The 24,572-nt window shown below is 49.9% G+C and overlaps 1 pseudogene; it reads right to left on the bottom strand.

Annotated features, from left to right (window-relative positions):
- Positions 1–2,107: 2,107 nt before the first annotated feature.
- The window catches only part of LOC119097269 (26S proteasome non-ATPase regulatory subunit 11-like), a 30,511-nt pseudogene continuing 8,046 nt past the window's right edge, over positions 2,108–24,572 (bottom strand).

A 24,572-nucleotide genomic window follows, 5' to 3' on the forward strand; every position in this document is an offset into this window, starting at 1 on the left:
TGCCAGGGTAATTATATAACTGCACTGTCCATTAGTAATGAAGTTCGGCGTCACCATGTGAAATAACTTCAGCAGACGCCAAGCAAACGGCGGAAAAGCACCGAGGACCAAGCATGCACCACAAACAACCAGCCATAAAGATGATCCCGCGCGCGGGGATCAGACCACCTTCGCGGCTGGGCAATGGAAACAAACACTCTTTCTGGGGTGAGCGGACTCCGAGGTGCTTCACCATAAACTTGTTAGAGCAAGAACGGCACCGGCAATTCTCCACGCTCAGCCCGGCGGCAGTCAGAATCCAGCGGAGCTTCGTGAGCCCGCTCATTTAATGAGAACGGATCCTGTCATCTCTGGCGATAACACCACCCGATCAGTCCCCAGCAGCGGTCCCAGGTCGGCGCCCAAGGGCCGTGTCACTACTAAATCGTTTGACGATCCACGTCACGCCGCTCAGGGTTCGGCGCCCGTATCGCCATCCTGAACGCAAGTCACCGATCCACCGCGCCCGGGTCGCCGGTCACAATGGCACCCGCCGCGCGACAGTGCCGGCGCGCGCGAGCGTTTACTACCGCGGGCGTTGGCACTGCGAGCGCGCGCCGCTGGCTTCCGGCCGGCGAGCCGCACGGCCGCGCCGATGAGCAACATAATGGACGGGACTCGCGTATCAGGTAACAGTAGCCTGCAGCGGTGCGGCACACAGCGTCGCCGCGTTGAGGGGACACTACGTATTGACATTAGCGGGTACGGTGACGGTCGTTTTTCATGCTTTTTAACGAGAGGAATCACGAGGGTTTGGCGAAGGTCATGTACCACGAATTGTGAACATTGAGTTCCTATTTTGACGGTGATAGGTGACACATATGACATTCGTAGTGTAACCGATAGTGATATAACTTGAAGGAAGTATGGGGGATGGTGCTTGTATGCTGGTTTCCGGAACATTCTCTCTCTCTCTCTCTCTCTCTCTCTCTCTCTCTCTCTCTCTCTCTCTCTCTCTCTCTCTCTCTCTCTCTCTCTCTCTCTCTCTCATCTCTCTCTCTCTCTCTCTCTCTCTCTCTCTCTCTCTCTCTCTCTCTCTCTCTCTCTCTCTCTCTCTCTCTCTCTCTCTCCCTCTCCCTCTCTCTCTCTCTCTCTCTCTCTCTCTCTCTCTCTCTCTCTCTCTCTCTCTCTCTCTCTCTCTCTCTCTCTCTCTCTCTCTCTCTCTCTTGAATCTAACCACCGCAGCCTATTTCGCTACATGAGGCCAAAACTTTGGTGGGACTTCTACACCAAAAATTTTGTAGTCCATTACACTGTCTTATCGTTTGCCAATGAAAAAAGTTATTAGATACAAATACTTTAGAGGCGGGCTTTGATTTCCAAACATAGTTATTCTTTGTGAACGGTGTTGGCACACAGTGCTTGCTCAGTCCACCGCCACCATCTGTGAACACTCATTCGTTGGACAGAAAAGTACTCCAAATTTTACTCTTCATCTCAAAAGCCCTTTTAGAGGGGACAAGACCCGTCTCCCCTCCCCCCCCCCCCCCCACCCTTGCCACACCCTTTGTAATGCACTGCAGACACCAGCTTGAGCACTGATGCACTTGCCCATAATTTGATACTTCTAATAGATAACACGTATAACTTCTGTGTCTCTGAACGCCCCTCCCCATAGACAAGTTGCCCTTGTTATTCATAGGGTACCGAAGAGATCAACGGATGTTCGGTGCATCAAACATAATTGGCTGCAGACAGCACCACGAATGGACATAGCACCATTGACCATTGGTTTGTCCGACCCCATTGACTTGGCATAATTATTGTAGCTCTTGATCTGCCCGCTGTCAATACACGATTAGCGAATGACCAGCCGCCTGCCGAGATTCTAATATAAAACCCACATCGGTGTGTGTTGATTAAGATAACTACAATAGGAGTGACACGGCTGTTTCCAAAGACGGACTTAAGGTATCTGAGTGCGGTCGGACCTATGCTAGGATAGCTGAAGTATCATAAACCTGTCCTTATTTGTCTTGCTTGGTCCCCCTTTAGCCGTCTCTGCTGTCTCCCAATGTCTGACTCGCGATGCGCCAATGGGCGATCCCACAAAACGTCATCCACGCCGTCAAACACCGTCCACAGCTTTCAGCCCCTGACGTCACATACAGATGCGTCACAACAATTAACACGCCTTGGAGTGCAGTCTGTTATGTGTGATGTAGGCACTTTTAACCTCATATGTAGCCAACTTAAGAGGCAGGTTCCAATTAAAAAGATCTAATGGACGTCACTATTATCAGCACAGCGCGACCTACCGCATGCAGTGTCCACTGCTATCGAAACCCTGGGCAAGTAGCCCTTCTGTAGTCCTACCTAGCATCCAACTGCTAGTCAAACCAACTGAGGCAGGCTGCGCCAGTCCCATAGATCATCCGCATGGTAATGGCTGGTACGCGTCGGCTATGAGTGGTAATGGGTTGCTCCTGTTGCACGGCTGGTAACGTGCACACCCCGACAGTTGGTCACACCCTAACCATCGGTTGAGGGATCCGGGCGGTGTAGCCCAGCTTGGCATATATTTCCGGATCATCTTCGTTTTTTCATCGTAGGTGGAAATCGTAGTTGATTTTCTGGTATGCGTTTCAACTGCACTCTCATTTACGTGGGCACCTTATAACCCATCAAGCGCAGATGTCTGTTAAGCATATCTGTGTCTGTATCTGTATCGGTATTTGTTTGGGGCGGCACGGACTTCCGCGGATAACGGGATAACAGGCATGGATGGGCTGAGATCACATGGAGACCATGAGACGAGCATGGGCAACAGGCCGTGATGCAGACCCGATTCTCAAAATGCAGTTCTCTTGTTCAGTTCTCTTGTTCAGTTCATGCAGTCCTCGTATGAGTTAATTCACCACATAGAACATTTGGCAAGTTTTCTAGTTGCTACACTTTGATTTATTCTGAGACAAGATCATATCTGCGTTTGCTCTATAGTATAGCCTCGCAATAGAGCTAATTTTGCGCAGGATTCGAATGATTTAGTTGATTTACATGTACTGATCTGATAGAGAACTATTTTAGATATGCCAGATTAGTGTCCGCTCAGGGCATGCGTAATGCCGGAGATCATTGATTTTAGTTATGACCGTTGTTTGCGTGGTTTAAACACAATGAACATACAGCACAAGCTCGGAATCACCGCCTAGCAGATACCCTAATGAAGCATGCACGTTTTTTTTTTTCAAACAGGCTCGGCAATCACAGCAAAACAGTTTCGAGGCAGATGTTTATCAATGAAAAACATAGTAACTTCTCGTGGGTTAACCTGAGTTTACCAATGCACCATGTCGTCAGAGCCCATGACTTATCAAAAAGCCGCTGTCTTAAAGAAACATACGTGAATGCAAACCAGGATCGGCAAACAGCAATTTCCGCCATCAACCGATTATAACCCCACTTTGGCCTGAACTGGGATGAATCAGTATTCACATTACCGTGAGTGCCGTGTTTTCCTGTTGGGGGGCTTTAAGACACGCTCAGCCGCTCAAGCAAGATGGCGTCGCCTGCCTCTCACCCGGGCAGGAGTGGAACCGCGGGAAATCATTGTAGTGTTTCATGCATATTTTTCAGCAATACAATAACAACTTCCCATCGGCAACGATACGTTTTTCGGAGCAATGATGAAATTTATAAAGAGTTAGTCCCGGCCAAGCAAATAACGGATGAAAACCTCTAGAGCTCAAGAAATCCCCATCTGCCCCACTGGCGGCTAGCTGGGTTGGCTTAGCCAACCGATGGATGGCTAGTCCGCTAGCCGGCTAGCCGAAAACCAGCCTTGTCAGTAACAAGCTTGGCTAGCTGTGGGTTGCGTCCTCTGACCACACGCACTGAGCGGCGGTGGGACACGACCTTCCTCAGGCCAGCCGACCAGCAGACCTTCATGCATCGTCGCCACACTCCGCACGCGAGTTGAGTGAGACGGCTCGCTGAGGCGGCGCACCGCACCGACGGACCCCCGTGCTGGCTCGCAACGCAGCTGCGCCCGCCGCAGGACAAGTAGGCCTCTGGGAAGAGATGTCGTCGTTCCAAACGTACAACCGTAACTGCACGCTATTACAAGAACTGGGGGCTCATTGCATATTCCTAGTACGCTTCGTTTTTCCGGCCACAGCCAGCACGAAGGAGTTGAAGATGCATTGTTAGGACATGTGACACGAACCGGAACATGCGTCACGCCTTGCCTCTCGGTCCCACCTCGCGTCCGGCTCCCGATCGCAGTCGGCTGACCTCGGTGTGTCACCTACTGGAGTGTGCGCCCGCCGCTGCCACCCTCCGTGGCCAGGTGCGCTGCGCATCCAGCACGCCGTACTTGTGCGTGAGGAACGCGAACGCTGCGGCTTCATTACTCCCGTCATCATGTCTTCGACGCTACGCTGTACCATGACGCCTGCCGACGTCTGAGGTGGGGGGGGGGGAATGGGGGGGGGAATGGGGGGGGAATGGGGGGGGGTCACTAGCACAAGACCAGGCAAGATGGCTGCGTCGGTCAGCCGCCGTGGTGCCGCCGCCTCTCACGCCCAAAGCTGCCGTACGCCGACCTAGCTCCTTCCCACTATCCAGCCGCACCACCAGAATGCCCACGGCTCACTCTTGCCGCGAGCAGACTATTCCATCACTAGCCCTGCTTACATAGTTGTCGATGCTCAATTGCTCGGGCATCTAGGTTAGGTAGCATGCCACAGGGGCGGACAACGGTCTAGTTGGTAACCATGTATGAAGGTCGGATTAAGGAAATATTAACTCTTTTACAAATATTTTTGGTGCGAATGCGCGCATGAAAGGGCTTTTGAGCTGGATATGGGTCTTTTCTTGATCATATGAGCCACCTCCTTAATATGTTTGTCCTTTTCGAACCCTGCCTTCCGTGCGAATGGGCTCTGCCTGGGCCATAAAAGACCTGTTTATGTTTAAATATCTAGTTTCACAGATTTTGGGGTCAGATCGTTCCCCTCCCCGACTTCCGTGTTCCCTGGTCTCCCGTGTCTGGGGGAGTGCACATGCCCACTGTGCCCTTCCCCTAAATCCGTCCCCGTGCGTTAGTCAGCTATTTGCTCCTATTGGCATTTTGTGCCTCGAACGTTCTGGCTTCAAACTTTGTCTTTGTAATAAAGGCGTTTTTAATCGTTTCAACTCGCTTACCATCAACAAAGCATTTGGCCATTTTTATAAAATTCCTTCACCGCAGTCGATCGCGCACAACGTCAAATTCTGATTAAACGGGCTACTGAGAAGGACCTTATGGTACTCATAACACACGGTTCTCCCCGTTCTATTTGTGTTAACTGACGGCTATTGTGTCTTCCAGGATGCCGCGAAAACGGCGCTTCACTTGAGCAACGGCCCTCCCAACCAGAAATCTGCCGACCCGCTGATCGTACATATCAGACTCTCCTGTCTTTGAGGTTTATATATGAACCTCTCTCTCTCCTTTGAAATTTCAAGTTGCGTAAAGAGCGATGCCTTTCCATTCGCATTACTGGAACGGCATTGCAGACTCCACAGTTGTCTTCTTCTTTGAAGCCCTTTAGTGGTTTGTTCTCCATCAAAAGAATACGGCATGCGGCTCACCGGGTCAGAATCCGGGCAGTGAATGGTTATTGTGTGGAGCGTACGCTGTATTCGGTGTTATTTGATGTATGGCTTTTCAAGATGAGGGACGGTGCTTCACCGCTTGGGATAGAACAGCAGTTACACGCGTGCGGTCAGTGGTTTCTGCGACTCCGGCTTTCCTCTTCACGCTATGATACGCCCTCAGAGACATCATTGACTTACTTCGACAGACGCTAAGCGCTCCACGATCACTTCACTTTCCAGGGGCAATTGTTTGCAAGGGTGGGTGTAGAAAACGGCTTAGGCTGACCTAGTTGGAATATGAAACATTTTTTTTTAGAGTCCCCCGTTTGAAATGGTCACGTGCAGACAAGATGTTCCATCGCGAGAATAAAGTTCTCTTTTCTTCGTAACTGCAGCGTCCGTTGCACTCTACCAAGCACTAGTCTCCTCTATTGTATGACTTTGTTTACGCCAGAGCATGAAAATAATTCGTTTTGCATTCATAGAGTTAGCAATCACAAGCTGCCTGCATCATACCAAAGAGATGTTTACTGAGAAATGACCTTCGCTCGTTTCTTACAGCAGTGGATCGTCACAAACCATGGACGTTTCTTTGAAATACCGCCATTTTCACATCAAGTCAAGATTGTACATTCTTCTTCACTTGTCATTGGCAGTTCATTTTGGAAAACAAGCGATGCCTGCGGCCGAAAGGCCGGAAAAGCATTTCGTCTTAGCTCAGGTCATTAAAAGGCCATTTTCCCTGCACCACATTCAAACCCCAGCCTTTTGTTGGCGTCTTTCTTGCGATGTGGAAACGAGTTCCACTTGGTCACAGCTGAAGCTCTGTGACCCACATTTTTCATGATTTCAGTTCTCTCTCAACACCCGCAGACGTGGAAAGCGCACCCCATGGACTGGCCTCATAAAACATCCGGAGGCAACAAGCTTGCTGACAAAACATTGCCAGGCAACCAGAGATAAAGGGCTGGTGGCCCGTCTTCACGCAGTAAAATGGCTAGCGCTACGAAAACTGTAGGCTCTCGTCTTCTGCAATGAGTCATCAAAGAATTTTCCTCAAGGCCTCAAGGCTGAAGCGCTCTTCAACAACAAAAAGGTTATTTTGCGCGTCGTGTCGAGGTTAAAAGCCAAATATGTAAAGAGGCATTTAACGCATAAAGATGAAACGACATGCAGGCAAATACATCAATTTGCGCCGCATAATAAACCTACAATGGCATCGACGTCAAAAAGGCTTAAGTTGTGTTTCGTGGCCAAAAAAGCAAGGACAACGTAATGTCATGTAGAATGCGTCGCCAAACCGGTCCGATCCCCACATGTGCAGCCGGCGCGGGAACCAGCACCGCGGCCCAATAGCCCTGCCGGTACTCCATCGTCGGCATCGCCCGATCACGCCGGGACTCCACCGTCGGCACCTCCCGACCACGCCGGGACTCCACCGCCGGCATCTCCCGACTACACCGGGACTCCACCGTCGGCACCGCCCGACCACGCCGGGACTCCACCGTCGGCATCTCCTGACTACACCGGGACTCCACCGTCGGCATCGCCCGACCACGCCGGGACTCCACCGTCGGCATCTCCCGACCACGCCGGGACTCCACCGTCGGCATCTCCCGACCACACCGGTACTCCACCGTCGGCATCGCCCAACCACGTCGGGACTCCACCGTCGGCATCTCCCGCTCACACCGGGACTCCACGGTCGGCACGTCTGCGGTGTCGGTGCCGGTGCCCAGGCAGCCGGCGTGCGGGCCGCCGCTGAGCGATACCGCTGTATTGCGTCGGGCCAGCAACCCTGCGCGATATCGCGAGCCACGTGACCGCAACCCTGACGGGGTCACCCCGTGCACTGCTGTAATGGTGTAACGCTAAACGCCGCGCGGGGTACCCTGACGCCGGACCTCAGGTCGCCGCTGCGGCCGCGCCGGACTTCATTAGGCTAATTGGCGACCGGACGTCAAGGGCGGCGACGGTCGGGGGCAGGCATCACCACCTGCCCCGCCCATTACCTTCCCGTAATTATCGATGGGCCCGGGGCGCAACGCCCTGCGGGCAGGGGTCACGTGGCCCATCCCAGCCACGGACTAGTCATCCGACGGTGTCTCAACGGCTTGACCAATGGAGTAACCAATGGGGTCTCTCGTGCTAGGTGGGGAAGGAGGAGGGGTGTAGAGCTACTAAGGCGTCGGCTGGCGCATGCGCACGGCTTTGCGTCAGCTGTTGTTTAGTTTGCAGTGCGGCAATTCGCCCGCCCACGCCTTGGAGCGCGCGCGCGGGGATGACGCGTCAGCTGCGGCTCTGCGGTGACAGCGGTGACAGCCCGTCTGTCCCCATCAGGCGCCGCCGCCGGGGCCTACCGCCGGACGTGACGCTCCGTGTGACGGTGTCGGCTGGCAGGCCGGTCACGGAGCCACCTGAGCCAGCTCGTCGGCCCGTGAACCACGCCGTAAGCGCCGCTAGGCCGCCGCTGCTCGCCGGCAGATTGACCGTTGATGGAGGCGGCTCCGCGCGCCGCGAGAGTTCCGCGCGTCGGCGGCGTGACGCCTGCGCCGCCGAGGCGGTTGCAGAGCGGTGCGGTGATTGCCGGAGCAGCTGTAAATCGGCGATATCTGGCGCGGAGGCGGGGGCCTTTGTCCCGAGCGGTCAGGTTATCGGCGTGGCTGCGTTTGCGCCGGGCGTACCATGGGCGACGTAGTGCGGCGTCGGCCGTGGTGGCCGCGTTCAGGCACGCCCTGCTGCACCACGGCTGCGTTGATAGCGACGCAGATCCCCTGATGATGAAAAATGATGCTAAGCCCCCTCCTTCCACCAAGTTTCACAACTAACTTTTGGACCGTGTTAGATCGGTCTATGAAATTTAAGACATGGCGGGTGATTAAATTGAAAGATTTGGAGGAGCTGAAAGTCTATTTCAGGTCAGACAGTTGACTTGTGACGTCAGCAATGAAGGCAAGCGCGACAATTTTCGCGTCTACATGCAGTGGCTTAGAGTTTTCTTTCTTGTTTACCTTGTCTTGTCTTGTCACGCCTGGTTGTACCTTCTGCCAGTATGATCTATGCCTGGCTGTGCTACCTGCCCTTTCTAAAATACGTTCGCCTGATGCTCTCCCCCGGTCACCCAACATGCCTGGTGGTGCCCTCCGCCCGGTCACCCGATACACCTGGTGATGACCTTCCCTGGTCACCTGACATACCCGGTGGTGTTCTCCCTGATCACTTGACACCTAGTGGTGCCTTGCCCCAGTCACCCGACAGGTGTCCGGTCGGGTGACCTGTCAGGTGACCCAACGCCCCGTGATGCCCTTCCCTGGTCAACTGACGCGCCTGATGGTGCACTGCCCCAGCCACCTGACACGCCTGGTGTTGCACTTCCCCGGTCACCTGACACGCCTGATGGTGCACTGCCCCAGTCACCTGACACACCTGGTGGTGCACTTCCCCGGTCACCTGACACGCCACCGCACGTCGGCGCCAATCAGCTGACCTGGCCGTGTATTAGCTGCTTCGCCGGTCCTGCTCCTCTCAAACCGGAACTGGACCGAGGTCACCGTCGCCACGACGGTTAGCTCTTCTAGCATGCTGCACGTCGCCCAGTTTCTGCAGCATTGCACGTGTGTTTGCGGCGATAATCTTTCTGTTCCGTTGCGCTTGGTCTCAGACCAGCGCCATCTTTTGACGGTGATAAAAAACATTTCCACGTCAGCTGGCTGTGTTCGGTGATTGCTTCGCAACACCTGGCGGTTAAGAAAGCATCATCTGCGCTGTAAACAGCGCCAACATTTCACTGTTCGCTCACACGCAGCCGGGCTGCCGCTGAACACCACACACCTGGGTGGGGGTCAGATTGGTCCGCTGACAGCTCAGAAATTAAGGAAGCCAGAGGCATCAAACTCACCAGGTGGCTTGTCCTGTATGTGAACACGCTTACATCAAAATGGCATGTCCTTAGATCTCGATCTTCGGGTGCAATAAAGTCAAACAAAATTAGACTATAGAAGTATGTCCAAAGCACCCCAGATCCCCTCATGCGACGGCCTTGAATGTAAATGTCTGTTCGCAGGGAAAAGTCGCTGGTCCTCATTTTAGATCGGAGATGTTTTTTACTTCTAGAAGGCCATGGTGACTAAGCACTTCAGATATTCTGTTTTGTTTTTTTAAGATTATTTTTCGTCTGAATAAACGCCAAGATCTACGCCAGGCGGTGTGTTCGTAAAACAAAATGTTGGTCTGATTCATTTTAGCTTAGTGGCGTATTCTGACTTTGAAAAAACATGGAAGATGTCGCGGTCGGTGTTATAAAGCAATTGGAAATAAATATCAGAAATTTTCCGGTAAAGCAGGCTCTTCAGTAAAAAAAAACAGGTCAGCTCTTACCCTGGTCTCATTTCATAACCCACCCACAGTCAATGGAACTTGTGATTCTGAGCCCAATTGTGTAATTGTCTAAGGAGCTACTTTTTGAGACGCATGGCTTCGTGTAACACTTCGTTGTCGCACCATATTGAACGATCCCTAGAAATTTGGACATCATTTTTTAAAACCCTTTAGGGGTGACGTCAACCCCATCTCCATCTAAGCGCGTGTTAACACGCGCCCGGGTTGCCAGTTGGATACCCTTTGCTCGGGAGGGGGGAGGGGGGGGAGGGCGTCGCTGTGCAAGTTGGCGAGTCCGTCTTCGGCCTCCGATGTCAGCAGCTCGGCCTCCGATGACAGCAGCTCGGCCTCCAACATCAGCAGCTCGGCCTCTGATGCCAGCAGCTCGGCCTCCAACATCAGCAGCTCGGCCTCCGATGACAGCAGCTCGGCCTCCGATGCCAGCAGCTCGGCCCATCAGGGCCCCGCCGGCCCGGCCTACTGGCAGGCTGTCTGGAGCGCCCGGTGCGCGATGACCAGCGTTCCGGCCGTATCCGGCTGGAGGTTGGCCTATGCGCGATACCGCAGGCCGTCGCGCCTGTCCAGACTCCAGCGGCTCCGATCGGCCCGCCAAATAAGCCATTCCCCGCAACGGAGCACAGAGGATTAGTCTGTCACGTGCATTTGTGAGCTATGGTTCAGCTATTTAGGACCATCCACCTGTTGGGATTGAAATACTACGTAAGGGACGCACGTAAGTTTGATGGTCCATCCGCGCAAGCGACCAAAGCCAGAGGCGCCGCCACAGTAGCATGCCACGCTGCGCCTGTGAGCTGTGAGCTGATTGGTTGTGCAGCGGACTCAGATGAGCGGCGCCTGCGGTCACGGGATGCTCTACCATATTGAGTCTTTTTTAAGCATTTGAAACATTTGTTGGTATCGATTGCCTAAATGTAACGCCAGCGAATGTGTCAGGTGTGTCCGGCCGCTCGATGATAAGGTGTGAATGACCTTTTCCCATCCGATCCGAATTTGGCAAGGACGTCAAAAAAAAAACAATCACTCACTTATGTTATGTTAAAGTCCCACTGTTAGTGAAACAGATATACCTTTCACCCGACTTCACACAGCTCTAGACCAAAAGAGTGGACTGACAGCTGGCACGTGGTTGAAGCGAGGAATAGGTCACGTAAACTTGTTAAAGATTTATCGTTAGGCTGAAGTCGTCCGTCGGATTTTGTAGCGGCAAGAGAGACCGCGAATAAAAAACGGGTATGTGCAGGCCCCGGGCGCGCGGCATAACGAGTCAAATGTAAAAAAATATATGCACTGTACTGATGTGTTGTACCAGCATGACACATTGGTGGATAATTTTGCGTGATGTGCTCGCGAGTCAAACAAACCTCATGAATCTCATGACCGTAGCGATCATCACTTCGTAATTCTCCGTTAAACAAGAAGCTATAGCCACTTATGGAATCTTTCTGATTCGAGACATTGTGAACTGAACAACAGGGATGGGAGCGTATGATGCTTGGAGCACGGAATCTAAGCACAGTTTGAGTATACTATTTTTATTTAGTTTGGGTACATATTTTTCGTGGCTGGTAGGATAGGATGATCAGGGCGTGCTTACTATCGCATTGTTATCAATAAAACAACCTCAAAGGAACAACAACCTCACGGCCACGGCACAGCAACAGGCCCCGTTTGTTGCACTGAATTTTGACGAAACCCAGCGGGCTTTCAGTCCTTCATGAAACAGGTATCCCCCGCAGGTCATGTCACGTGTTGAGATATACAACGTCCCGGACGCTGTATGTGAAAAGCATGCACTCAAATAAATTTGTCGCCTGTCTGTGCCAAAAGGGTGACAGCACTCGGGTCTTGTCTAAGAGAATGAGTAGAGCGGGTTACTGGAAGCCTACTTTAATAATGTGCACCATGTACGCGTGTTGTGAACTTCGCAAGAAGTGTTTAAATACGTTGGCTCATTAAGGATTTTAAACCACCTCCAGTGTTTTCCAGCAGGGACTACCACATCATTTCGCGGGGCCTCTCAATCCCTCTCAACCCCTCCCCCCCCCCCCCCCCCCCACCCCCACCGCAAAGGCAGCTGCGAAAAGTCGCAAACGCAGGCGGATAATGTTTCAAATTTCCACAGATTTTCCGTAGTAATGCTCCCTTTTATAATACACCAGTGGTTTATTTACGAATCATTTTATCTGAGCTCATTATGTATATATATATATATATATATATATATATATATATATATACTTATATATACGAATCATTTCATCTGCGCTCATTGAAAGGAAATAAAAAAGAAACACTTCTGAAACACCTCCGGCGGATGTGATTCCTTCCTTAGAAACTATCAGCCGGGCTGATATGAACCGCACTCTTCTAGAGAATTGCCGCCTAATGAATGTGATTATTTTGCGCTTATACATGCCATGTCGGTTTTTGTACAGTTGACTGTTTCTTTTTTTAACCTCTGATCCGGATGGCCTGAGCGGCCATGCCTTGGTTCGGAAGAAACCTGTGGCGTCCAATGTGGCTACTTATGGGACGAATGAAATGAAAGCACAATTTTATATCAATATCTGGCTATTTTTTAACCGACGTTCTCCTGCTTAGCATGTAACAACAACCAGAGCCACCTTTAAGAAAAGCTTGGCCGCATTTAATAATTTAGAGCTATGCAATGCACAGCAAATGTCTTGTCACCAAAGAGACACTTATCAATGTCCTTTCCGTCCATTATGTCTAAAATTAATACTGGTGAAGTGCACTCACTGCCGTACGTAACAGGACAACGTGCACTTTCTTCGCTTGCCAAACAACTTTGGGAAATGTGAGCTCAAATTTTTAGATATTGGGGAGGCACGGCAGGTGTCGTTTTGAGGAGTAGAAATATGTTCCAGGGAGCCCCACTTGCCCTTTTCGTTTTGATTGGAGAACTGGAAAGTCTCTCGCAGGAGGCCACCTTCGAGGGGGCCATTGTTTGCAGGAGTTCCCCTGGAAAATTCCGCTCTCAAGTACTAGAAATCCGTTGCGCCGTTCCTGGCTCTATCCGCTTATAACTGCCCACCGAAATCAAACAAGGCCTGATGAAACAACTTAAACTACCTTACCGTGCTGTGACATCAACCAAATCCGCGTTCTCGGCTGACTGTAAGCCGGTTGTCACGCCTGGTCCACGTCGAGGATCCCGTCATGTTCGCATCCGGATTTGGCCGGCTGTCGCACAGACTGCCATGCATTATCTGTCGCAACACATGGCGATGCAGTACATCGCTGGTTTGGCCACTGCGGACCGGAGCGGTTCCGTGAGCTTTGGCTGGCACAGCACGATGGTTCGTAGTGTACGCGTCACGTGTCATGTCATGCAAAGAGGTGGCTGCCACCCGGTTTCCTTTGGTCGAACTGGCGGGACGAGTAAACCGAACTTTTTTACTCCCTCCATGTCCTGCTTTCATTATTGTCCCTTTCATTCATGCGCACAAACCTTATGGCGTGAGAAGTGTACATTGCACAATAGGAAGTGTGTGCTGGGCGGCATTTAATGTGTACTGGACGATGCCAAAGTGGACAATGCATTATTTATATTCACTTGATGATCATATCTATCATATTAAGTAATTGTCCATGTCCACTACATCCAACTAAGGTATGTCGGGCGTAATTAATACATATGTAAAGAGGTATGATATAATATCTATGGAGAGGTATGATACCTCTTCGAGCGAAGCCTTAAAAAAACACTTGGCAGGGAGAAATGCTAAACACAGTGCTGAAAAGCGCATGGTACGGAGTACAACACTGGTCTTCGCATAAGTGATGCAGATATATGGGCCGGAGAAAGCTGATCTTTGCGTGATTTGGGACCATAAGAACATGAAACTTTCAGGCGAGATAAAAATGACATCGAATGTCCACGCTGTAATGCTTAACGCTTTAAACTCGGGGATTCGAATGTCATATGGTTTCCAGAACAGCTACGAACACCAGACACAGATACCGGGGTTTCCGTTTCATGCAAGCACATGCATTTCATATGAAATTTGCAATGGCTGGTGCTTAGTGAAATTGAGGACATTATTTGTCACTTTCAGACTGTGTTCTACACATGACGATGAATGCCATTATATACCCGTTTCACCAAAACGAGCGGAGTTTAATACCAGCGTTACGTCTCAATTTTGCGTATTCGCACGTCAGGAGTTCATCAAGCAGACACCTTAAGAAAATGTCGAGCACAATGACATTACGAAAATGATGCGATTCTATTGTATACATTATGTGCCATGTTCTAATTGGAGATGGAAAGAAGGGGTGGAACGGGTAGTAGAATTGGATCCTGCCCAAAATGCTTTAAAAATCGTATCACTCTTCTTTGTCTCAGTAGACAAAAGGTCACTCGCAATCATGTAAAAGGCAAGACGGAGGAAATGCTACATATTATCTTCGGTATAATGACAGTATCTGAATTCCACGTGAATGTGCATATCGAAAAAGGGTATTCAGTACCTCCAGGGACGGTGCAATCACACCTTTATTACAGTTAGAATGAGGCATAATCAAAATGCCCATCCCAAAAGAGCCTAATGCTGCAACATAAACGTAACATCATGCACCGTACGCACCCAATAAATTTGAACGCCTTTATCGTATTCTTTATTTGAACGGTTTCATACCAGCACGCATAAAATGCCGTAGAAAGCTTACCAATGATGCCGTTCTTCCAGTTACTTTGATGGCATTGGCCACCTGCTCAACGTCGGCGTCGCGCCATTTGTGAGACTGAGAACATAACAATCATCCGCTCTCAAGATTTTCCGCTGTTATGTGGCGTTACTGGATTCCAGCATCACACATCAAGGTTTTAATAGCCAAAGACTACGTCACAGAGTGGAGGAGACGGGGGAGCACGTTTTCACCAACCCTTTCAGATTTTAACGCTACAATCATAGCGTTTCACGGAAGGAAACACCTTTGAATGTTTCTATGTCCCCCTGCCCAAGCTTTTACTCGTTGTGGAGCCAGTGTCCAAGTCTTAGGTGTATTGTATCAATCAGCAGGGATTGGTATGATAACGACGACAAATTGGTCTGAATAAAAATGGCACAAGGAATGACTGGAAGCAACACGCATTCGCCAACACTTGCGGCGTAGTGGCATTCTCAGACCCTCTCCCTCATCCCCGCCGTGCAGCTGCCCATGGAGATTGCTCAGAGGCATTGCACACGTGTTCGGCACGGCTCCCGCCACACCGTAACACGGCTAAGGGCCCAGCACGGAATGAGTTCTCAGATAGTGCTCGCCTACGTGCAGTCAAGGTAAACTGCTCCCTCGACACTGCCTCCGTTCCGGAGAACTGAACTCAGGCAGATAACCTCACGCCTCATGAGGAACCTGAAGATGACGCGGATCATCCACCTCGCAGCCCGACCTGCGCTCCGTGAGTCGTGTGTTGCACCCTCACGGAGCCCGGGTATCTTCCTTCGGAAACTCCGAGCCGACTTGTCCCCCCCTACCCACCCACCCACTTTCCCTCCCCCCCCCCCCTAACGCCGCTCACGTAGCAGCCGACCGCCTCAGAGCAGCAACAGTGCAGCACCCGCCCTGTCTGTCCACGTTGACTTGCCCCCACACATTGTTTGTGGTGCAGACAATCTGACCACCAAACGATCGCCGTGCCCGCCGACACCGCCGCGTCCGGCCCTCGACTGCCCATGGCAGTTTTTCAGTCGTCGGTCCCCATCTTGTAAAACGCATCAACCTGTCCCTCGTGACTAAAATGCTCCCAGCAGGCTGGAACGGCATGTGTTGTACCAGTTCCGAAGTCAGGTGATCCGGCTGTACCGTCCAAAAATAGGCCCGTATCTCCGCTCAGTGTGCGCTGTAAGATCTTGGAAAAGGTAGCTTGCACACAGCTGACGGAATATCTGAACGCGACAGCGCTGCTTCATTAATTCCAGTATGCCTATAGGCCACGCCACTCAACCGAGGATGCCATGTTTGCCGCAGTCGAACGCCTGATCACCAATACCGACGGTGACCTTCTATCTTTGGCAACGACGATCGATCCGTCAAAAGCGTTCGATAGCGTCGGTCAGGACGTCCGCCTCATCAAGCTGTCTTGGTATGGCATTACCGGTTGGGGGTGGTTTGGGAGTTATCCGAGCGGCTGGGGATGTAGCGGAGGGTGGTGTGTAGGGCGGTTCACTGTCCCTGTTATGCGGTGCACCCTAGGGTTCGATCGCCAGTCCTACTTTGTTTTTTTACCGACGATTTATATGGATAGTTGACACATGGCCGCCTCCCCTCCTACGTTGACGGCATCATGTTCGTGGACAGCGAGTCCTCTGACGGATCGGGTCTCGCCAACCTTAAAGCCAGAGTAGAACTTGCCTTGCGTGAGCTTCAGCACTGGTCCTGTGCCAATTCTCTCCAAGTGAGCGAAACGAAAGCTGTATTTTGTGCTCGTCGGGTCAAAGTAGAGTTTTAAAAAGTCAGCTGATTCCCACTTTGAAGTAAACGGCTCAACTATGCGTCCTCTAAGTATCATCAAAATTATCGGCGTCATAGTTCGGCGAATCCGGTCTGTCATGGGATCCACATGCCTCAAGCGCCGTGAAAAAGTGCGATGACATTCACATTGTACGAATTTCGTCCTTTATTCACTTCGGATCTTCTCAAAAATATTAGCCAGACGTAAGTGTTCCCTCACGTCACGTGCTACATGGCCGGATGTGGTGAAGCGACCAACAGTCGACAACGCAAAATAAAAAACAATCAAGTTTGCTGCAAGAGAAATTACCGGCTCCAAACAGCATCATTATATACCTCTGACTCTAAATTATCTTGAATGGCCGGTGATCATAAACGTGGTGGCGCGCCGCGACGTGATTTAAGTGTCAAGGACGCTGAAGAAGCAGGCACGCCTCACGAGGCCTGTGCGCTTTTGTCCCACGCGCCGCTGTTTCGACCTATGAAACGCACACCTCGGACGGAGGCAGCCTGCACCTGCGCGGACACCAACCACAGCACATCCCGGTTCACAAAACAGGCTTCTTTATCAACCTCTGGCCATGCCCGGCGGGAAGTCACACGTCTCTCAGATGCTGCTGGGACTGGAAACATGGGGCATGGCGTTTGACGTACCCGTGGTTGCCGCTAGGGGGAGCAAACACGTCCCTCTGGCCAGGGCTGAGTACTTGAAGCACCTGGTTCGCGTCATCATCAGCAGGTGCTGCGGAAACGGCTGTTCTTAACACAGCTGTGGTCCTGACAGATCTATCTCAATGTCATATTATAGCTTGAAAATGGAAAGGGAGGAAGCATGACATAAGCTGGCACCTCTCCAGCAACATTAGCATATATCAAGGTGTGTCGACGCGATAATGACGTCCGCACCTCGACCGCTGCAGTGAAGAGAACCTTTTTAGTCACTATCGTCATTCACGTAATCATTTACACGAATAACTTACATAATCGCCCCGTAAGCTCAACCGCAATAACTCTTAGAAGGATGCATGTCATCAACTGCCTTTTCAGTTTATAAATGTCATACAGAGCTGCTGGATTTGAGTATAGCTAAGGCTTCAGTTTTACGATCCTACAGGGTGTGATGTTCACTCGTGTTTTGTTTGTTCTCATTTCATGATATTCTTATATATATATATATATATATATATATATATATATATATATATATATATATACTCGTATAAATAGTTATATATCGTTCTCAGTTTTAAATATCAGCTCACAATGTGCATAACCACTGCCAATACTGAATCCTCTACGTCCTCCGTCCGAGACAGCTGGCGATCGAATTATTTTCAGCGGCGCAGGCAGGGTAGGAGCCAGGTCTCAAAATGTTTCGCTTCGGCCCGAAATCCTAGATTTTCGTCATAAGTGATCGCTGGTAGGAAGCTGAAAGTCCGCATGGTGCTTCATCACCGAGGTCAAGTCCCCTCCCGTCAGGAATTCCTGGCTGCGCCCCTGCCAACTTCCACGTGGCTCATTGCAGCAGCCAGGTGCGTGATTGGTCCCCCTATCAACTCGTATGACGCAGCTTTGACGTCAGCAGCAATGACGCCATACCGCTAGCCAATCTCACCCCAAATTAGGTGCCCCACTTGTACCCTAGGATGGCTATCAAGCTACTAGATTAAGTTCTCACTGGTTATTCCTTATTCCTGAGTTCAATGCAATAAGTTTAAAGAGTTATTTTTTCACACGCCTATTTTTTTAGCCTTTGCTACAGGCCTGCATATCTCAGTTCGTAACCAACGCGATGAATTCAGCGTCTATCTGAAAACTGGCCTTCATGTAATATCAGCGGTTTTTGCAGGTTCGACGCATCTCAAATATCATCATACGGGGACACCGTGACATATGTGTAGCTAAGCGCTGGTGACCTGGGCTGACAACATTGTGTTCCGACGCTGAGCGCCTCCGTCGGCCGAGACCCTGCGTTTAGGGGTTCCTCGCTTACAATACGGCCAGCCGAGGACGAGCCGGGGCTGCGCAAGCGACAGGAGTATATACTGTGCCGCAATACTGTTTTGTCTGGCGGGTCAGTCTACGTCCACTGAACTCGGAATGCGCCCGCTGACAGAGCTCATACGTTGCCAGACAGGGCTAGGCAAACTCGGTCTGAGAGCTCTCGCCGACTGACCCGCGCCCAGGGGCCTACCGCTCCACACCCATCGTCGTAGTCAAGTACATTGACTATGCCGTACCTACAACATTACCCATTCTCTTTCCGCACAGCGGTTTGTCCCCCTCTCCCTCCCGTACATGGACTTTGTAGCCATCGTCGGTGCACACTGTTTCTGTTAATCAAAATTCAGTCATGATTCCCACCGAAATTCGCAGGCAATTTCGTGAATTATGTGCGGTGCATTCTGGACACTTTTCTGCTCCACTGATGCGTTCAAGTCAGGGTAAGCGATGAGGGCGACCTTGAGGAGAGCGCGCCAGAAGTCGTTTATCTCCCTCCCTCCGCCTCATTCGTTTTTTCTTTTTTGCCCAACTTTTCGCTTCACTCGCCCAACACCCAAGGATTCCTATATGCCTCCTGTCGCCCTGAATTTGATTAACCCAGCTCTCGTATGTTTGTAACCCATATTTTATCTTATTTCCATTCGAAGCCTCATCATCAGTGTTCCGTGATATTGTCTTCCGCATTCAACGCCGTGTTTGTTCCACTCGGCCTGCATTCCAGGAGTCCTCTTATTTATTTATTTCCAGTCACCTCCGGCGTAGAGCCAAGGTCAGGTACGTGAGATGGGGAAAGCTGACTGATCATTCCTCAGACTACCTCCGTAATCCCCTCTCGCGGGAAGCACGTGACCAGGTAGCAGAGGCGTTTTCTGTTTTTCGCCTGGATTAAGCGCGGCCTTGATCCCAAGAACCAGTACGCTTGCCGTATCACGTCCTTCATAAAACAGTGGCCGAGCAGTAAAAGCCACAATAGCCGGTCCAAAAACAGAGTGTTGCAGGGGTAAAAAAACTTGTGATTTATCGGACATGATCGGTGACAAAAAAAAACACTTTTGCAAGCTCATTGGTGACAAAATCTCTAAAAATGAAAGCAAGCTGCAACGGATCGAGCCGTATTACAACAGACCATCCCAGACTGACGAAACTCAATGCTTAGAATTAGTCTGTCGTTGATCGTTGTTAACGCTTGCAGAGTGAGCTTGTGTACAGTCATGTCATAATATTGACGTTTCGCTACATGAGTGAGTTAAGCCACGAAATGATTCCAAACATGGGAGTTGATTTTTTTACAGTGGGCCACTGCTCCTCCCCCAGTGTCAAGTTTCGTCCCCCAGTGGTGAGGTTGGTCTCCCAACCTTCTGGCGTGTAAGTAAAGCAGGGTATGAAAATGGGGTAAAAAATTACATGGTCAACATTATGCAAATTGTAAATAATATTTATTCTAGCTGTTTCACGGATAAAAGGAACAAATAAAATGATACAATGTCACGCTCAGTTACCTGTTATCCGTTTTTCAGCATGGTGCATAATTTTATCCGCACTTTGCTGAACTTGGCTTAGTTTTGTTTAGTTGTCTGCGAACTTGTGCATTAATTAGCGATGTTGCAAGTTCACATCAATAAGACAACACCTATAATCTTATTCCTCGTAGAATAATTGCGAAAATGTAGAGAAAGAGGCATTGATGTTCTAGTTACATGCCCTTCTCGAAATGAGTATCGCTAATATTGGTTTTGATAAACGCGTTTAGCTGAAATATCAATGCATCTGTCTCTCTATTCTCCTGGTTATTCTACGAGGAATGAGGCAGTGGGTACTATACGCATCATGTTCCTCGCAAATTGCACTTAACAGCTCATGCTGCAAGTTCTCCAAGCTGAAGCAATTTGTGTGATTTTGTTTAGAAACCTTGTCGTGTTCTGAAAACAAACTGGTTGAAATCAGGGTCCAAAAAACGCGACCAGATCAGAAGCAGTCAACATTCGACAGAACCCTTTAAATGTGCTGACCTCCACCCCGATGTGAATACTCGATGGAACAGTTACGAGAACCTGACGATCGACATCAGCCGGCTAAAGGAATAGTGCCCATCGCCCAACGACAACATACTTGACGCGAGTGCTAAGTTGCAAAGTGCGTCTCGCTTGCCACTACCAGCCGGGGGGGGGGGGGGGGGGGTGGCTCCGTGGCAGCCTTTAGTGGTCCCGTACATCAGCTCGTACTCTCAACTCCCGAAGTTGTACACGTTTAAGAACGTCTGAAGCCACATAGCATCATAGACCCTGCGTGGATTACCGGAAGCTGGTTCCGACGATCCACGCCAAACCAAATGACAATGATGTTCGACGTCAACATCTTCCGCCGAGACAGAGCGAGGAAACGTATAGGAGCAGGGATGTAGTTCCTTACTCGCTTGGGGGACTCCAACTCCATAACATTGAGAGAATAGTGGGTGGAATTCGAGGAAGCCCTGTTGCTTAGTGTATTTATGGTTATATTTTCCCAGCCCATCCCTCTCCCCCCGCCCCCTCAGGCCCTTGTCTCGAACAATAGCCCTGTGGTGGAGGCGGATTCGCCACCAGATTACTTCAGCGCTAGGTATGTGATTGAGGACTATTTTCCAGGCAGGGATAACGTCGGGGCCCGCTTTTTACATCGGCCGGGCCCCTGAGTCGATGAGGAGCCGTGTGTAGGTCTGGGAATGACAGTGTCTGACAGGGATCTTGTATTGGCGATGGGCCCCAAATCGGTCTGTAGCGGTGTTTGCTGGGGCGAGCAGAGGGTGCGAAGTGCCGCCCAGAACTGACTGTCAAGTGCTGGATTGGAGGGCACAAGGCGCTGGCGGTATGGTATGGTGACATTAAGGACCCTGACTCGCAGGCGGACCCTATAGATCACTCATAGGGCCTCTTGCACCGATGCGGAATATCCTGGAGCAATGCGGGACTCGGTGTCGGTCGGAGAGCACCAACACCAAACAGAGGGATCCTTGTCTGTCTGGGCCCTTGGGTCCTTCCCCAAGCAGGGCCAAGGTGGGGACCTCTGAAATAAGGCGGGCTCCTGTGTCGATCAGGCCCTCACAGTGCCTTACAGAGGGTCCTATGTCGACAAGGTGCCTGATCCGGCAGGGTGGGTGAACAGGGGTATTAATATTTGCTTGTTGAGGCCCTTTGACAACGAAAATGAAGTTTAGAAGAAGAGAGAGTTTAGGATGAAAGGTTAAATGGATGGCAATGGAAGGCCCGGCGACAGTCAGGAGCCGCAGTACAGAATGGGGAGTTTTCCATTCCATTTCAGCTAGTGGCTCGTTTTGCTTAACTGGAGCCCCTGTGCCAATTATTGGGCACCTGCCACGATTAAGGATTTTTGTGCGTCAATGGAGCCCCTGCGTCTGTTCGGGGCCAAATACCCGGTCCAGGGGACTGCGGCGTAAGGCAGACCATCAATGTATGACTGATCCCTCTGAGGGCCTCCTCATCGACCTGGGGACCCCGCTCCCAAGTTGCCAGTATGCCAGCCGTCATGCACCCCGCGCAGGAACGGAATTAGCCTTTTCGTTAACCTCTTACTGAGAACTATAATGCGTCCCTAGTGTACTACCCAGCACAAATGAGGATGTCCACGAGTCAACATGTGAAACAAATAAAATAAAAAGTCTTGAGCCTGTATGCTCACCATCTTAGAAACCACACCATCGATGGCCGGGCTTGCAGTTTTCATTAAACCGAGCGGCATGAGATGCTGCAGCTAGCACCAGGAAGCGGGGGCCTGGTGCGCGAGAGAAGCCTTCGTGAAATAATTATTCCAAAAGTATTTCTTTAAGTGAATGTTTCGCATCTGAAGATATTGAACCAAGCATGAGATATGATGAAACTTTTCACTTAAAGTTATTGGTATACTTTTTAAGTGGAAGAGACTGCTACGGACAGCATAATTCCCTGTTTGGTAAATATGCTGCCCAATGCGTTATGGTTTGATTACGTCATTGTATCTTGCGCAGCACTGAGTGAGAGCCAGTTGACGGCCGTCATATCTTGAAATCGCGCTTACAACCGTCAGATATGAACGCCTCGACACTTATATCTTTTGGCTTTGATTGCCGCCTGGCTTATGCAATGGCAGGACCTAAAGGACGTTATTATGCCATCGTGAATGCCAAGGTGGTTTGAAATATGCTCCCCGATATACCTTTTAACGTCTCAAGAACGGCAGGATCGTGAACAGCACCGAAAGGTTTTCAAGATAGGTCTTGTCTAGTTTTCAGTTTAAAACCTCATCTAATGTGGAACACTCTTTGACTAGTTAATGCCGTCCAAGGGTTGAGCGTATATTTCACCTGCACAATCTTGAGTGTGTTCTTTGGGCGGATAAACAGTGGCAGTAGCACGAATATAGAGATTTTACCTTCTCTTGTCTAGTTTTACGTCCAACGTCCGGCACCTGTCCACCGTGCTGTGAATGCTAATGCGCTCCTATCATGAGTCTACAAGTTGTTTAGGTGAAAAATACTCATGGATTACCTCATAAACGTACAAGCTGACGACCTCAAGAGTTCAAGGAAGAAAAAATTTGGAAACGAAATCGCTTTTTTCCGTCCGCTGGTCGCCGTCGTATGTTAAATATGGGGCCGACATCACGCGGCCCACAGAGACTGCAACGCCGGTCATTAGGGTTTTTGGTACGGCTTGCGAGCGCATGTTGTCAGAAGTATGTGATGTAATCATTTTACAACCCGATTCTAAAAGAGGGTGTATGCTCCCAAACAAGCATCGGTTGGGCATGCCGAACAAATTAAGGGCCCCATTTTTGTCCACGATCTGCGTTCATTACCATCTACGTTTACTATCATCCGCGGTAGTAATGTCCGTGCACGAAACAGAAAAAATTCGGCAAGGCCCCTGAGTATTTTCACTTAGAAAACATCCTCTGAACGGTGAAATAATGAATGGTGACGGCGGTTATTTTATGCAATCATTTAAAGGTTGTTTTTTTAGTTTATTCACTTCAAGATACAAACAGATAGGTGGGTACTTTTCGGTACCTTCTGGCTTTGTTTAGTAGAAGGGGTGTCTGTTGAAATAAAACGGAACAAAGCATTGCCCCTTGAAATGAAGTGGACCATCTCTGGTTATGTTTTAGGTGGAGGCCTTTTACCCTTTGTTGACCCTGTGCCCCTCCCCCTTGCCAAGGCTCTGGCTGCTCATCTGCGTGGTTGAGCTCTTGGACACCGAGTGTGGGGTACAAAACATCAGCGCAATGGCATGTATCCACTCATGTTGCTAGCTCAACTAGCAGCGCTTTTACATAAATTTGCGTTGCGGCATACGCCCTTGATATTACGGGTGTTCATTTTTCACACATTCTAACTGAATCGAGTTGGGGCTGTTTCCCTTCAAAGGCGCAAAGGATTGGACAGTGTACCCCAAACACAGCAGGTTTTCTATGCATGTGTAATGGAATGAGCCGAGAAAGCCATTGTCAACAGGACGCATATGCTAAAAACGAGGACATTTTTCGGAACTGATGCGCGGAGGAAGTGCTTATATTTTGTTCAGAGTGCGGACATGTGGAGGCACATGCTTTAATGCGTTAACTGAAATACATATATTTTATCGATGAAACTTCGGTTTGTCGAGACCCTACATGTAAACTGGTTGTGATAGCCACACATGTTATGATCTTTTTATGAATACATTGTAAGATGCGCCACAAATAACCCTGGCACAAAATGGTAAATTATGCGCAGATTTCACCTTTCAACATGCAAATACCAAGGTGCGGCTTCACTCCTTCAGATCCACAAAACGGGTGCGTTTCTAAGGAGCTAATCCAAATTACTAGGCTTTCATGTGAGATTCTGATGGCTACGCACAGGGTCTTTAAAGAGCGTGAAGTAATTGAGGTATGTAATTTCCGATATATATATATATGTATATATATATATATATATATATATATATATATATATATGTTATATATGTATATATATATATGTATATATGTATATATATATATAATATATATATTATATATGTATAATATATAATATATATAAAGTGGACAAAATCTCAAAG

Source organism: Pollicipes pollicipes, unplaced genomic scaffold (assembly GCF_011947565.3).
Source record: "Pollicipes pollicipes isolate AB1234 unplaced genomic scaffold, Ppol_2.1 Scaffold_4295;HRSCAF=5057_pilon_pilon_pilon, whole genome shotgun sequence".
NCBI lineage: Eukaryota > Metazoa > Arthropoda > Thecostraca > Pollicipedomorpha > Pollicipedidae > Pollicipes > Pollicipes pollicipes.